We start from the raw sequence: 14,031 nt of genomic DNA on the forward strand, positions 1-14,031 counted from the left end.
TTTTTTTCTTTTTTTCCCCAGAGTTTCTGTGAAGGAAGACGCTTTGCCACATGATGTTTTCCAGTAAATATGTTGGTGAAGAAAGCCGGCCTCCCCCTCCATTGCACCAGGTGGGTTATCTGTTATTTCGTCTTCATAGCTGAACCGTTCACTCAAATTCATGCAGGTGGTTTAATTACTCATACTTTGTGTGCCAGTAATTGCACCAACACAGTGCTGTTCTGTAATTTTGTTGAAGTGTTTTCTTTATAATGTTAAAGATGTTCTCAAACCGTGCACCTGGATGTTAAAGTCATTCCTACTATGTATGCTGCAGAGCCCAGGCTCAGGAGTGAAATTGCATAAAACTAAGGAAAAGCAGGTTAAAGAACGTTTAAATAAAACACATAATTGTCAGCAGCTCTTTTTATGTCGCCTGTATGTGTGACACAGGCTGCTGCTATGATTGGTGGTTTCCAGCAGAACCTGTAAGTGAACTCAGGGTTTTTTGGTCAGCTCTGCCCTGTGACGCCTTCAGGGCAGAGGGCTGAGCATGTTCAGACTACAACTGAGAAACGTTTCTGCCACTGAAAGGTCTCAGAGAGAACTTTTTAATTAGATTGTGAGATGTGCTTTTTTGTGAGATTATTTGCCTTTTTAGTGTTTGGGAGATTTTTTCTTTTCTGCAATAATGAGGACAGAATCTGCTGCAGCATAAAGAGCATGCTCGTGTTGCAGTGTTAACATACAAAGCAAAATCAAACTCAGCTGCTTTTCATTTGGTTCCCCCCAAAAAAGTCTTTGTTACATTTGTTACATTAGCTTGTCTGCATACACTGTAGCTTTTTTGGCAAATAAGCAGAATAGGTTTTCTTTAAAAAGTGAATGTCTGCTAAACAAGAATAAACTCTCAAATCTGTATATTAACTTTTTTTTAAGGTGTGATAAAAAGGAAGAGAGACTGTAATTGTGATAAGAGGAAAGGTGTTTTGCAGTGCAACACAACTCATACAATCATATAAAGGTTGAAGGTAATAAAACTGTTAGTCTACACAGTATGGATTCCTTATCTTTCTCTGTGTGCTGTAAATTTCCGCCTGCTCTTGTACCTCCTTGTTAGCTCTGCTGAGTGACTGTGGGGAAGGCAAAGCACAGAGAGCAGTGCAGCAGCAACACTCAGCCAGATGTTCTCTGATGCGATTCCCCACAACAGGACATATTGTGATCTGACATACTGTGTAGTTGATGTGATTTCTAATTTTAGTTCTCACATAGCCTCAAATCATTTTCACACCACTGAGTCCCCCATGATGCACATTTACAACACACGTTCAGCCCTTCCTGCCTTCTCATTATCCTAATTTCCTCACAAGCAACCAAAATCTCAACCAACTGATGTGCCAGCGTTATTCAGGAGTCAAATGTAATTAGGGTTGGCCTTGAAAACGCTCACTCACCACCTTGTAACAGCAACCCAGCTGTGTGGCTCATGCTTTATGCAGAACCTGCTGCACTGTGGTCATGCAGATGTGGTTTGGAACTCTTCCCCTTTAAGGCACAGTTGGACTGGCTGAACAGGGAAGCACCACAGTCAAGTACATTTATAAATATCAAGCAAAGCCACAGTTGACATATAAAGTGTGTGTGATGGTGTTGGTTGTTTCTTTTTGGTTTTGTTTGCATGCATTGAAAGCAGTAGACAGGGTGAGCAAGGCCACAGAACAGAGTAGGCCTCAATTTAAATATACCCTGATAACATTATGACCACCTGCCTAATGTCGTGTCGGTCACCCTTTTGCTGCCAGACCAGCTCTGACCTCCAAGGCATGGACTCCACCAGATCTGTGAAGGTGTCCTGTGGTATCTGGCACCAAGATGTTAGCAAGAGTGTTCAATCAGACAAAGCCATCTTCCCTCATTGCTCCGTGGTCCAGTTGTGATGCTCATGTGCCCATTTTTGGTGCTCTCAGTGGCGAGCAGTAGTCAGCATGGACACCCTGACTGGTCTACGGCTACGCAACCCCATACACAACAAACTCTGATGTGCTGTGTAGTCTGAAGCCTAACTCGTCTGTTGGATTGGACCACAGAGGCCAGCCTTTGCTCCACCATGACCCTGTTGCTGGTTCACCACTGTGCCACTTTTGATAAATACTGACCAACGCAGAGTGGGAATACCCCACAAGACCTGCAGATTTGGAGATGCTTTGACCCAGTTGTCTAGTCATCACAATCTGGCCCGACTCGCACAAATCTGCATACTTTGCCATTTGTTCTCCTTCTAACACGTCAAGTCTGAGGACAAAATGTTCACTTAATACATCCCACCCACTAACAGGTGCTTCAACCAAGAGATAATCACTGTTATTCCATTCACCTGATCGCCTGATCAGTGTGTAGTATAAGTTATAATAAGACTTTTCACCAAATGACTTGCTGTATTTGAAACAGTTTACAATAAGAATTACTGGTGTTTGTATTAAAAGTAGGTGGGGCCCAGCTGCCTGCACCTCTCACAGTAGGGAGTGAGGCACATCAGGGGGAGCAGCAAGGCCTCTGTGAATGCTTTTAAAGCTGTGACAGTCTTTTGCATCCTGAGCTCAATCAAACCAAAGGTACAGGATAGACGGACCTTTCTTGCTGATTAGTTAAGGAAACTGTCTGCAAGTTTTTCTTTTGTAACATAACAGCAAAAATGTTATTTGTAGGGACATTTGGATCAGATATCAGTCCAAGCTTACTCAGAAAGCTAGATCAATAACAAGTTGGTCTATATTTAAGAAACCTATACTACAGAAACACAGTACAATTAGTTCTACACTGTTTATGACAGATGGTAGTTTCAAATTTGTCATCTATAAACACAGACTGTAAGATTTATTCTGCTCTCAACTTCCAGTGTCCTTTAGTGTTGCGTATTTTGGTTGTGAGGATTCAGACCCTGACCCAGTGACAGGAATACTTCAGCCTATATCAAAGAACAGGTGCTACTGCACATTCATAATGACATTTTTTTGTGTTTTACCAAGTGTGGAGAAATAAAAGCATGGCCTACTTTACTCTCAGGCACATGTTTCAAAAACCTTTGAAGGTCACCACATATGCAGACGGCTGCGCTCTCTAATGGTCATGGTAACTACCTTAGAACTACCTTTAACTACCTGGATGTCAAAGAGTTCATTCATTTCCACACAAAGTGCTCACTGCAAGAGTTTTTGTTTTTTTTTACATTAAAAAAACCCATTACTCACAGAGTACGTCATGAAGCTTGTCAGGTGCTCCTTTTTACAGCTTCTTCAGATTCTTTGTCTTCACCCACGCTGCCCAGCCTCCACCTATAATGGCCTGCTAATGGGGGCACATCCTGCACACAACTTAAACTGCCCTCTGACCGTCTCGGCTTTCTATACTTTTAGTTGATCCACAGTGAAGCAAAGACAGAATTCATTGTCTGTTAAGTGCAGCTGCTGCAGAGTTATATATTGCATCATGCGGCTGGATAAAACTACACGCCTCTGGAGCGAGGATCGCAAGTTCGATTCCCACCTGGTATCCAGTAAGGGTCCTGGCTAGACCCCCCCCATGCAAAAAAACAAAACAGCCCTGGAATGGAGCCTGTATGTCTGCAGCCTGTCCGCAGTTCAGGACACAAGCATTTCACTATATGTTGTACTGTGTATGTGACATATAAAATTTGTATGCCGGCATGGACGGGGCTTTTGTAATTGTGGCTATATTTCTCATTTTGTTTACTGGTTTTGATGGGGTTTAACTCATTACCCCTTGAAAGCCTACTATGAGTAACCCCAGAAGCTGATTTCTGAGCTAAACAGTTGCTGTCATATTTCAGACCTGCTCATAGTACAACATGACTGGGTTTGTATCAGCCGTTAGAAATTAGTGAGGCTGGTCTCTGCCTATGCAGCCACCCTTGGAAAAATCCAGAAACTATGAGTAATGGTCAACAAACCACAACTTTATTGACAAATACTGAGGTATCAGAACGGGAACAGGGGAGGCTGTTACATGTTGTGTTTCCGGGAGAGAGAGTTAAAGCCGGTTATCTTTGAATTTGTTGTACAAATATATAAATGTCAAAGAAGCTGAATTATTTTAGAGTCTGAAATAATCTGTCTTTACTCACAAAACTAAAGAAATGTAAAACAAACTTGGAGATCAGCTTGATGGTGTGATTTGTTTATACTCTGATCGTTTCCCTGTAGTCATTTTGCATGACTCTCATTTAGATTGAAATTTTGATTCATTTACATTTTTCATTTGCACCTTTCGCCACGTATAGCTTTACCAAAGAAGACTGATTAAAATCCATCTGGGTTTTCTCACATTGGACATAAATTAGATGAAGCTTTACAGTCACTTGCTGGAAGCTGGTAATGCCTTTGAAGCGTTTTCATGAATGCCAAATATCAGCAGGGTGCTTTCTGCACAAGCTGGAGAAGATTTTACATGCTGTACAATTGCAAATTGACTTCATTATGATAAGACTTTGACTTTTTTTCCACACTCGTGAGAATTGGTATATTTCAGCATGTTTGATGTATTGTTCATTTAGCCTAATATGTTTAGCAGACTGTGTGCTGTGTATCAGTTCATCCAAAGGTCATGTGATGATGCCCCCCATCGCCAGCTGTTTGGCTGAAGAGTAGATATGAGATTTGTTTTTATTATCTGTGCATCTTATTTACCTCATTATCCAAATCTGATCCAGTTTGCTGCCAAAACAGGGGAAAGAAAAACTCCTTGTCGCAGCCACATTGACTCCAATAGGAAATAACTCCAACAAGCAGGCACTCAACTGCTTGGGATTACCAGAAGTATGGGTAATAAGTAGCACTGAAGTAGGAAACCAATAGCACTTGCCATTTTGTCAATATTTTTGTCTGAAGTGCCTACATAAGCCTGAATCAATAGAAAACTATGTCCATCACACCACAGTTGCAGGAAAACCATTTGTTGTGTTGACAGATCTCGGGGGTTTCTCACTATTTTGTCATTCACAGGCAGCTCCAGAGTACATCAGCATTCTGCGTGAAACCGCTGAACAGAATCCCTGTAATCGTTTTTTTACCTGAGGGATTTCAGTTGCATGAGCTGGTGTGTTATTCAGTAATCCCTCACATTTCCCGAGCAGTTTTAACAAAAATAAAAACAATCTCAACAGAGAATCGTTCGAACAAAACGCGTATTTGCACACTTGTTCACACAGGAGATCAGAGCCGCTGAAGACCGCTTCTGCCCATGGGTGATATCCTCATTCACATTTCTCTGCTTCCAGTGTGTGATGTGATTAGGGCCGTACCCCAGCTGTGCATCAGAATATCCTCAGGGGAAACCTGCTGGTTTCTCCCAGCATGCTTTTAGAGTGGTGGTGGGGGAGGGAGGGTCACACCGTGGGGGTCCTCACAGAGCAAAAACGTTTATTTTCCAGGAAGGAAAATAATTTTAGTTCTTGACTTAATGAGCAATGGAAAAGGACCTATTGTACTCATTTCTGGCTGTAAGTTTTTTTGGTTTTTTTTGTTTTGTTTTTTTAACAATTGAACTCTACTAGAGTAGCTTTGCATGAGTCACGGCTCAAAATAATCCTTATTTATCTTATACTGGCACTCCAGTTCAGCCGCCGGACTGGTCTGAAGCTCGGGGGCCAGAATCAGGTCAGTGAAGGAGTCAAGTTGGACCACTGGAAAAACAACAACATTTTGTTGTCCTTTTGAGGAGTGGGGCTTTACGGCGGTTTACTGGTCCGACACTCTTGGGCTGTATGGGCCCTAAACTGAGTTTGACAGCCGCTGTATAAAACAAAAGCATCAGACTTTGCTTTTCTGAGTAGACGCATGTTTGTCTTTTGGATGGATTTTACATCTTTCAACACACCAATGGAAACTTCGTTGAAAGAGGTTGGGTTTTGGGGTTGTTTTGTATTTAGGTATTTTTGTCCTTTGCTTCTTGGTGTTTTTTTTTTATTTACAGCAACAGACTGTGATCATTGCTAGATACATGGCTGCGTATCAGAAAGCCCATCTGACTCAGGCTGACAGTCCTTTCCATCTCTCCACATTCTAGATCCTCAGCAGTGACTTTTGCGGCTTCAGGCGCGTCTTTGATTGCTACAATTTGGATCCATTTTCCTGGTTGCTTGTGAAATTGGAAACAGCTGGCAAACACCAGAACAGAGCAGCGCATGTGGCTCTAATATAAATGATCTGCTGTCACCAGAGACCCGAGAACAGGAAAAGACGAGCTGTTGGTCTCGTAGAATATCAGAAGGGGCTGCCGCTTGTGAAATTGACAGTATTGCCACTTGATATGTCCATGTCGGTGATTTTTATTTTTATTTTTTCCGGGGCTGCCTCATAAATATTAATCATCTCAGCTGTTAGTCAGCATGTGCAATCTCAGTGTGAGATTGAGATGAACCCAGAGAAACAATTAGCAAATTAAAAAAGATGAGCTTGTTTGTAGGGCTGTGCGATATGACCAAAACCTCATATCCCGATATCAGACATCTGTCGTCCGATAACGATATAAATCACAAAAATGTAACATTTTCTGTAAATTCTGTGAATCTCGGGCAGCTCGACTTGCGTGAAGTGTTTCCAGCTGCGCGTCGTGTAGCTGGAGTCGAGTGTTTTAACCGATGCATGAAACGATACATTTTTAGACATAAGTTGTAACGGGCGCCGTTTTCTTTGTATTTATTACACGGCGTGCTGCGGGGAAAAGCCTGTTCTAACGTTTGAGTCTAAGGTTTATTTTTTAGCACCTGGCGGCTCTTTTTTACTTCTCATCCGTAAATAATCTGCTCTTTCACGTGATTCAGTTTATTTTGAAAAGTCTCAACAGGATCTTGAGCTTTATTGTGAAAGGTTTATGTGGAACAGAAACAAGCGGACACGCGAAGGTGTTACCGTTGCTGTTGCTAACGACAACGCATAAAAACAGGCGCTTGTCCGTCCGTAGTGTGGTGATATTAAATATAAGAGAAGGAGAGAACTTTAAGACATTAATATAACCACTGCAGTGACCATCAGAACGATGAAAAAATATTGCAGTAAACAGTTTATTTTGCGACACCACGAAGCAAACGATAGCATAAAATGAAACCACAGACGTTTTTATATCATCATCCGATATATATCGTTATATCGAACAGCCCTACTTGTTTGTTTTCTCTGGCTAGTTGCTTTTTTCTCGGGGTATCTGGGGAGTCTCAAATATTAATAAGCATAAACAGTCCATGAATGTGAAAATAAAGTGGAATAGCAGCTTCAGGTGTGAAACTTTTGTTCATTGTCATTTTGTTCATTTTGCGTTTGTTCTAAAAGAAGCACTGAGTAGCACCAGAGCCAACGCCGAGCTGTGAAAATGAGAGAATATGCATGTCTGCAGTGGTGGAAGGCTAGCTATTGCATTAGCATAATAACTAATTAGATACAATTACAGTCTATTACACGTTGTTCCATTGAGGTTTTATTCACATGCTAATCAGGGTACTGTGTTTCAGCATGTACCGACAATAATAGCTGTAAATAATGAGATTTTGATAATAGAATATTTCCATAACAGATTATTTTATGGAATACAACTTTCCATGTGCGTTATAATAACATCATGTGTTTTTTATCAATGTGTATCAAATTAAAGAAGTACATTTACTGTGCCATGAAAAAGGATTTAGCCCTTCCTGAATTCTTCTTCTTTGAGCTGACTCTATGGGTTGCCACAATAGATCATCTGCTTCTGCCCTGTCCCATCTTTCCTCTGCATTTCCTCCTTCACTACATCCACAAAGCTCCTCGGAGTCCCTCCTCTTCTCCTCCTGCCAGGCAGCTCCATATTCAGCATCCTGTATCTGATATATCCACCATCCCTCCCCTGCACATGTCCAAAGCATCTCAGCCTTACCTCCAAAATGCTCACCCTGAGCGGTTCCTCTGATGTACTCATTTCTAAATCTGTCCATTCTTCTCACTGCCAATGAAAATCTGAGCATCTCCACCTCGGCCTGCTGTCTTTATGTCAGCAACACCGTCTCCAAAGCACACATCGCAGCAGGTCTCAGCACCATCTTGCAAACCTTCGTATTCACTCTGCTGCCATCCTTCAGTCACAAATAAACCTCTGACACTCATCTCCACCTTGCGCACACTCTTCCTGTCCTCTATTGTGCACAGTCTGTTACTTTAGACAGTTGTCCTAAGGTGTACAAACTCATCCACCCACTCTGTCTCTACTCCTTACAGCTTCACCTGTCTCACTTTTATTTACTCCTGTAATCTGTCTTGCTTTTACTGACTTTCATTCTTCTTCTCTCCAGATCATACCCCATCCTCTCCAGGCTCTTTTCCACCTGCTTTCTACTCTCACTGATCACAATGTTGTCTGCTATCATAGTCCACAGAGAGCCTTGCCTGACCTCATCAGTCAGCCTGTCCATCACCACTGCAAGTAAGAAGGGGCTCACAGCCGATCCCTGATGTGATCCCACCGCCTTGAATCCATCAGTCACTCCTACCGCACGCCTCACCAGTGTATCCGTCCTGCCCCACCTTCACATACTTCTCTGCCAATCATGCAGTACCACACTTCCTGTCTTGGCACCCTATCATACGCTTTCTGTTGATCCACAAATACACAGTGCAGCTCCTTCTGTCCACTGTCCTCTGTCCTAGACACTCGATACCTCTGAAGGCATGCCACCTGGACCAACCACCTTCTAATCCTCTGCACTTCCTCGCTGACTGTCCTTTTTTAAATTTTTTTACTTTATTTATTAATTTTTTTTAAGAAAAAGGGATTTTAAAAACCCCCATTGATGAGTGCTGACAAGACGAAACATTATTTGCATTTCTTGATATCATGCAGAAATATATGAAAGTTGAAAGAAATGTTTGTCTATGCTTCTTATTGCTGAGCCTGTAACCTTAGTCTGTTTGCACCATCTAAGCACAGCCAGCGATTGTTTCAAAGCCGCTACACTGACATTTACCTTGGAGACAAATAAAAGCTCAGTGAGATGTCATGCTCCTTTGCTTCCATATCCCTGTGAGTGAGTAAGAACCGACAGCTTTACGCCGTCACGTGTCGTAGTTTCCCTTAAAACGTTTGTGCTCATCAGACTCATCGTGCCATATTTTTCTGCGCTTGGACGAGTCGTGACTGAGGCGCCAAATGCTTTGACAACACAACAAACAGCCCAGCTCATTTAAAAAAAAAACATTCAGCAGCATGAAGAATTAATGAAGCAGATCTGGGTATCCAGTGTCTTTGAGCGATGCCTGCTCATCTGTTCCAGGCCTTGTTTACAAAACCATAAAATGCTGCGGGGTAGATCTGGATACTGGCTTAAAGCCCAGATGATACGGGTGAAGTGCACCACAAGAAAAGCCTTGTTCCCATCTAAGGGTAAGGCCCCCAACCCTAAAAGAAAAGAAAAAATCACTGTCATGAGAACTGTCCTCCTTTTAGCTTTTGCATCCTTTTTTTTTTTTTTTTTTTTTTTTTTTAAACTTATTTTTCCTTTTCCTTAAGCTATCAGAGAGAATCTGTCATCAGGCTGCGGTCAACCTTTGATTGTTGATATTGATGCCTTTGCTGGTTACATCTGTCCAGCTGTGATTGGACAGTTGCTTGGACGGTATCAAACTCGGCTGAGTTGTCACGTTAAACAAAGACATATTGCTGTGCTGTTGTTAAAGACGCATTCATAGGTGGAAAACACAACACACAGAGTAGTGAAGCTAATAAGTCAGACATCGTAAGTGTGGCATTGGCTGTTTGAAAACACTGACGCTTCACTGCTCGGTCCTGAATAGGATTTTTCAGAGTTGGCTTGTGAGAGATTGGACATGACAAGAGACAGAGAAGCGTCCCTGTTTCATGAACAGTTCCCTGGGCTTGCTGAGAAAAGTCATCAAACACATTGACATAGATGCATTGGATGGAAGTAGAAGATTTGATTTGCTTTGATGTTTCAGATATCGCCCTCTAATGTAGCTCAGTATCAAAAAGACCTCAGTAATGTTATGTAAAGCTGCCTAACTGAAGATTTTTCTCAGGGCGCCTTATCTGTGACAGCAAGTTAATCAGTCACTGAATTAATGACAGCAGCTGTATCAGCAGTGCTATCACTGCAGTTTTCCATTATATTATACAGTACATTATACCGACTCTGTAATCAGAGTAATGTCTGTGACTGTTCCTGTTTGCCATCAGCTCTAAAAATGGTAAACAAAACAGAAAATGGTGTCTGAGGATGGAAAGGGATATGATCTTCATCTGGATTTTAAATACAATTTTTATGGATTTTATGGCAGCAGATTAGCAGTTAGTTGAACTCTGCATAAATGGAGATCATGGTGTGGAGGTTTTGGGTTTGGTTTCTTGATGGGTTAAGTGAAGGTGAAAACGTTTTTATTGGTGCTTCCATTTTGAAACAGTGCTGGTATTTGCTTACGAAACTCCCATGTCCATTAAACTGAGCTTCAGGTCAAAGCACATTAAGGTGACCATTTAAGGGCTCTGTTGTTTGCTAATGACTCTGGATTCTTACCTATCAAAATGCAATTATTGTTAAAAGAGCTCATCGTCTTTGAACTTTTCCCAAATGATTCAGTCAGTTGCACTACCAGGTCATTTCTGCAAATGCCGTGGGAAACTGCTTCAGGGTTGGTGAGAGGTATAAACCCAGCCAGTAACGTGTCAAGAGCCCTAAACTAAAGTCCCATCTACATATGAAGAGATTTTCTTGTTGTGCATTGCTTTGTAGCTGACACTTGGGCAGTTGTAGACATTGCAGGCGGAAGCTGTGTTGGTAGGTAGCTCACTTCATTTGCTTGCATCAACAGTGAGAGGAGCTTTACTCTGTAACCACTTAGATCGTCTCACTAATGATTATTGTGCTATTCCATCATCTCTGGTATTCAATTCAATTCAATGCAGTTTTATTCATACAGCTCCAAATCACAACAACAGTCGCCTCAAGGCGCTTTATATTGTAAGGTAGACCCTACAATAATACATACAGAGAAAAACCCAACAATCATATGACCCCCTATGAGCAAGCACTTTGGTGACAGCGGGAAGGAAAAACTCCCTTTTAACAGGAAGAAACCTCCAGCAGAACCAGGCTAAGGGAGGGGCGGCCATCTGCTGCGACTGCTGGGGTGAGAGAAGGAAGACAGGATGAAGACATGCTGTGGAAGACTGAGATTATTGTTTCAGTTTCTGTAGTCACAATGTCTCCTGCTTATTTCCATCATCCACTCGGAGCTAAGCATGTTTCTCTATACAGAGTAAGAGCTGAGTCATTCTGTTTCATAACAGCAGCAAGAACAAAATTGGCCGGTGTGCACGATTCAAGAATGTGATAGTTTGTTTTTTTGTTCAGGGTAAGAAAGGGTAAGTTAAGGTTATATTTTTCCTTTTTATGTTTCTTTTTAAATGATGGCTTAACCAGGAGCAGCGAGCTTTCATAGTGACACTGCTTTGACACCTTGTGTGACTTCAATGAGCTTCCTGTGGAGAGAATGCTTCACCGAGCGCAGAACAAGGAAAATAAAATGGATTTCAGTGTGGCTTGATCCGTTCGGAAAATGGGAACAGATCTGATGAGCGATCCTTCTAAAAGCGCTTTCATCATGGCTCGATGTGAGACTTTTTGTGGCTGTTTTTTCCCCTCGGCTGTGTGAGTGTCAGAGTGACACTTAAGAAGCAGACAGAGATGAAGTGCTCCCACTCTACAAAGTGCAGTCTCATTATCTCGGGCATGTCAAAAAGCCGCCTCTTTCTGAGGGCTTCTAACTGCTCCTTTTATGCATTTTTTTTTTTCTTCACACCAAAGCGACGGCACTTTAAAAACCCATTTAAAGCAAAAAATGTTCCACAAACGAGACTGATGTGGCACCCGCTCCTTGCCATTATTTATGCTGTGAAGAGAAAATGACTGGCTGAGTGGAACTCAGCCTTGGCTCTCGAGAGGATCACAGCCATGTTCCACTTGGTAAATTACAGAAGGGCATATTTGCATTTAATAAAACGTCATTGATGTTGCCTCAGAGCTAAATTAGATAACTTTTCGTACACGCCTTAAGCCCAAAGCTACCTGGAAAAGTCATCCCAGCATTCAGCCGGGAAGTATGAGGTCTGAACAGGTCAATGGATATGAGAAATGAATCAGTACTGGTAGTAGCAGTTGTAGTATAAAGGTGAGTGAGCAACCCTTTAAAGTAGTACAGCTTTAGTTCATACTTACCCTTTTTGTAATTTCCTTGTATGTCTGGATCAAATTTTTATACCACTTTAAAGCACAAAAACAATATAACAATATAACACAGAAATGTGGATGTTGCTTTGTTACCACCTAGCACCTAGTGTTGTTGTAGGTGATGTGCAACCTTTCATGCATATTGTATTTCCTCATGGCTGTGGCCTCTTTCAGCAGTAAAGGGACCCTGACACAGAGCAAAAATGTTCAGGAATGGTTTTAGGCGCAGAGCAACGAGTTTGAGGTGTTGACTTCACTTCCAAATTCCCAGATCTCAATCCAACTGAGCATCTTTTCACTTTCCAAAAGAAAAATTCCAGTCTACAAAGAAACAATATTTGGTAGATGGTCATAATGTTTGTTTTTTGTCTTCATCCACATCTGGAAGCTTTGTAGGATTTGCATGTGCAAGCTAACGTGTGTGTGTGTGTGTGTGTGTGTGTGTGTGTGTGTGTGTGTGTGTGTGTGTTGCACATTTGGGAGAATTATTTTGCCTTTGAGCGTTTGGAAAGGAGAGCTGTATGTTATTCCCCTTTTGGCAGCTTGAGCTCTGTTTTCAAATAGTTGCTATGCAACCATTAGAAGAACCTCTCCAGCTAATTCATATACATTTTATATCTACGTCCACTCTATTTTCCCCCTCGTCCTCCTCATCCTTACCTCTGTTTCTTGTTCCAGGCATGTACTGCTTGTTTTCTTCTTGTTCCCGTTAGGAGGGCCAAATGATCCGCCCATCCTTTGGCTCTCCTGCCTCTCCTCCTTTCTCATCTTTCTGCCTGGCGGCTCTGCTCTCTGTTTTGATCTGGATGCTGGTGAAGCATCCAGTATCATACACACTGTACACTCAGTTTGACGAGGGGCCCAGTGTCAGTATATGTGTATAATGGTGTGGAGCACACACATCTGTGTGTGGCTGTCCCCTTACTGTACGTGTGTATATGTTTGTCCTGCTTTGGGCTGTTTGTATAACTATTCTCTGTTCTAATGGAGGCACAGATGGAGAAAGCTACGTGAAACCAGCTTTCTGTCTGCATGAAAACTCGTCACTCAGCAAATATTGACCTCTGACTCTGGTTCAGAATGTAAGCAACGAATTGTCATTACAGTCTAAGCAAATAATGGAGTTTGAGTCTATGCAAGGTTACGTTATCAGTGATTATTAGTTCAGTAATCCTTTTGTACACTCCATGTATAAATCTGTACATGACAGAAATTACACAATACATCGCTGCACTGTTAGAAATGACAAGTCTAGCAGGTTACACTACCTTCCAAAAGTATTTGGACAGTTTTTGAAAGATGTTGTTGTTGTAGTAGTAGTAGTAGTAGTAGTAGTAGTAGTAGTAGTAGTAGTAGTAGTAGTAGTAGTAGTAGTAGTAGTAGTAGTAGTTTCTAATAATGTTGTTGAAATGGAAACTTTACTGACTTCTCATAATTCCTCAGAAATGTAGCTTCCTGTTATGAGATATGCTCAGTTGGTGGTGAGGTGCTGTGTACCTTTCTGAATTCAACCCCAACACTCCTACCTATGAGTTGTTTCCTCCTTACTTTCAATGGGCTTCCCCCAGAAGTCACCTTGAGGAAAAACTACCTCTGTTGTCAGGCGGCACATGGAGAGATGGGTTTCACGTTAGAGAGAAAAAATGGCAAGGAAAGATAAACCCCCACGTATAAGCTTAATAACACTACAAAAGACCAAGGATAAAGGAGGATTAGAACTGCCTAACTTTCAGCACTACTTCTTAGCCAACAGGCTTCAGTTTATC

The 14,031-nt window shown here is 41.8% G+C and overlaps 1 protein-coding gene across 4 annotated transcripts in view; it reads left to right on the top strand.

Annotated features, from left to right (window-relative positions):
• LOC102216204 (thyroid hormone receptor alpha) overlaps positions 1-14,031 on the top strand; it is a 103,868-nt gene that overhangs the window by 12,055 nt on the left and 77,782 nt on the right. For all 4 annotated transcript variants that reach the window (XM_005750991.1, XM_013915384.1, XM_013915386.1 and 1 more), the window contains exon 2: positions 22-110. The gene's annotated coding sequence lies outside the window, so the exon portion shown is untranslated. The remainder of the gene's footprint in view (positions 1-21; positions 111-14,031) is intronic.

The sequence above is a fragment of the Pundamilia nyererei genome, unplaced genomic scaffold (genome assembly GCF_000239375.1).
Source record: "Pundamilia nyererei isolate P.nyererei 1_Seehausen unplaced genomic scaffold, PunNye1.0 scaffold00295, whole genome shotgun sequence".
In the NCBI taxonomy this organism is placed as follows: domain Eukaryota; kingdom Metazoa; phylum Chordata; class Actinopteri; order Cichliformes; family Cichlidae; genus Pundamilia; species Pundamilia nyererei.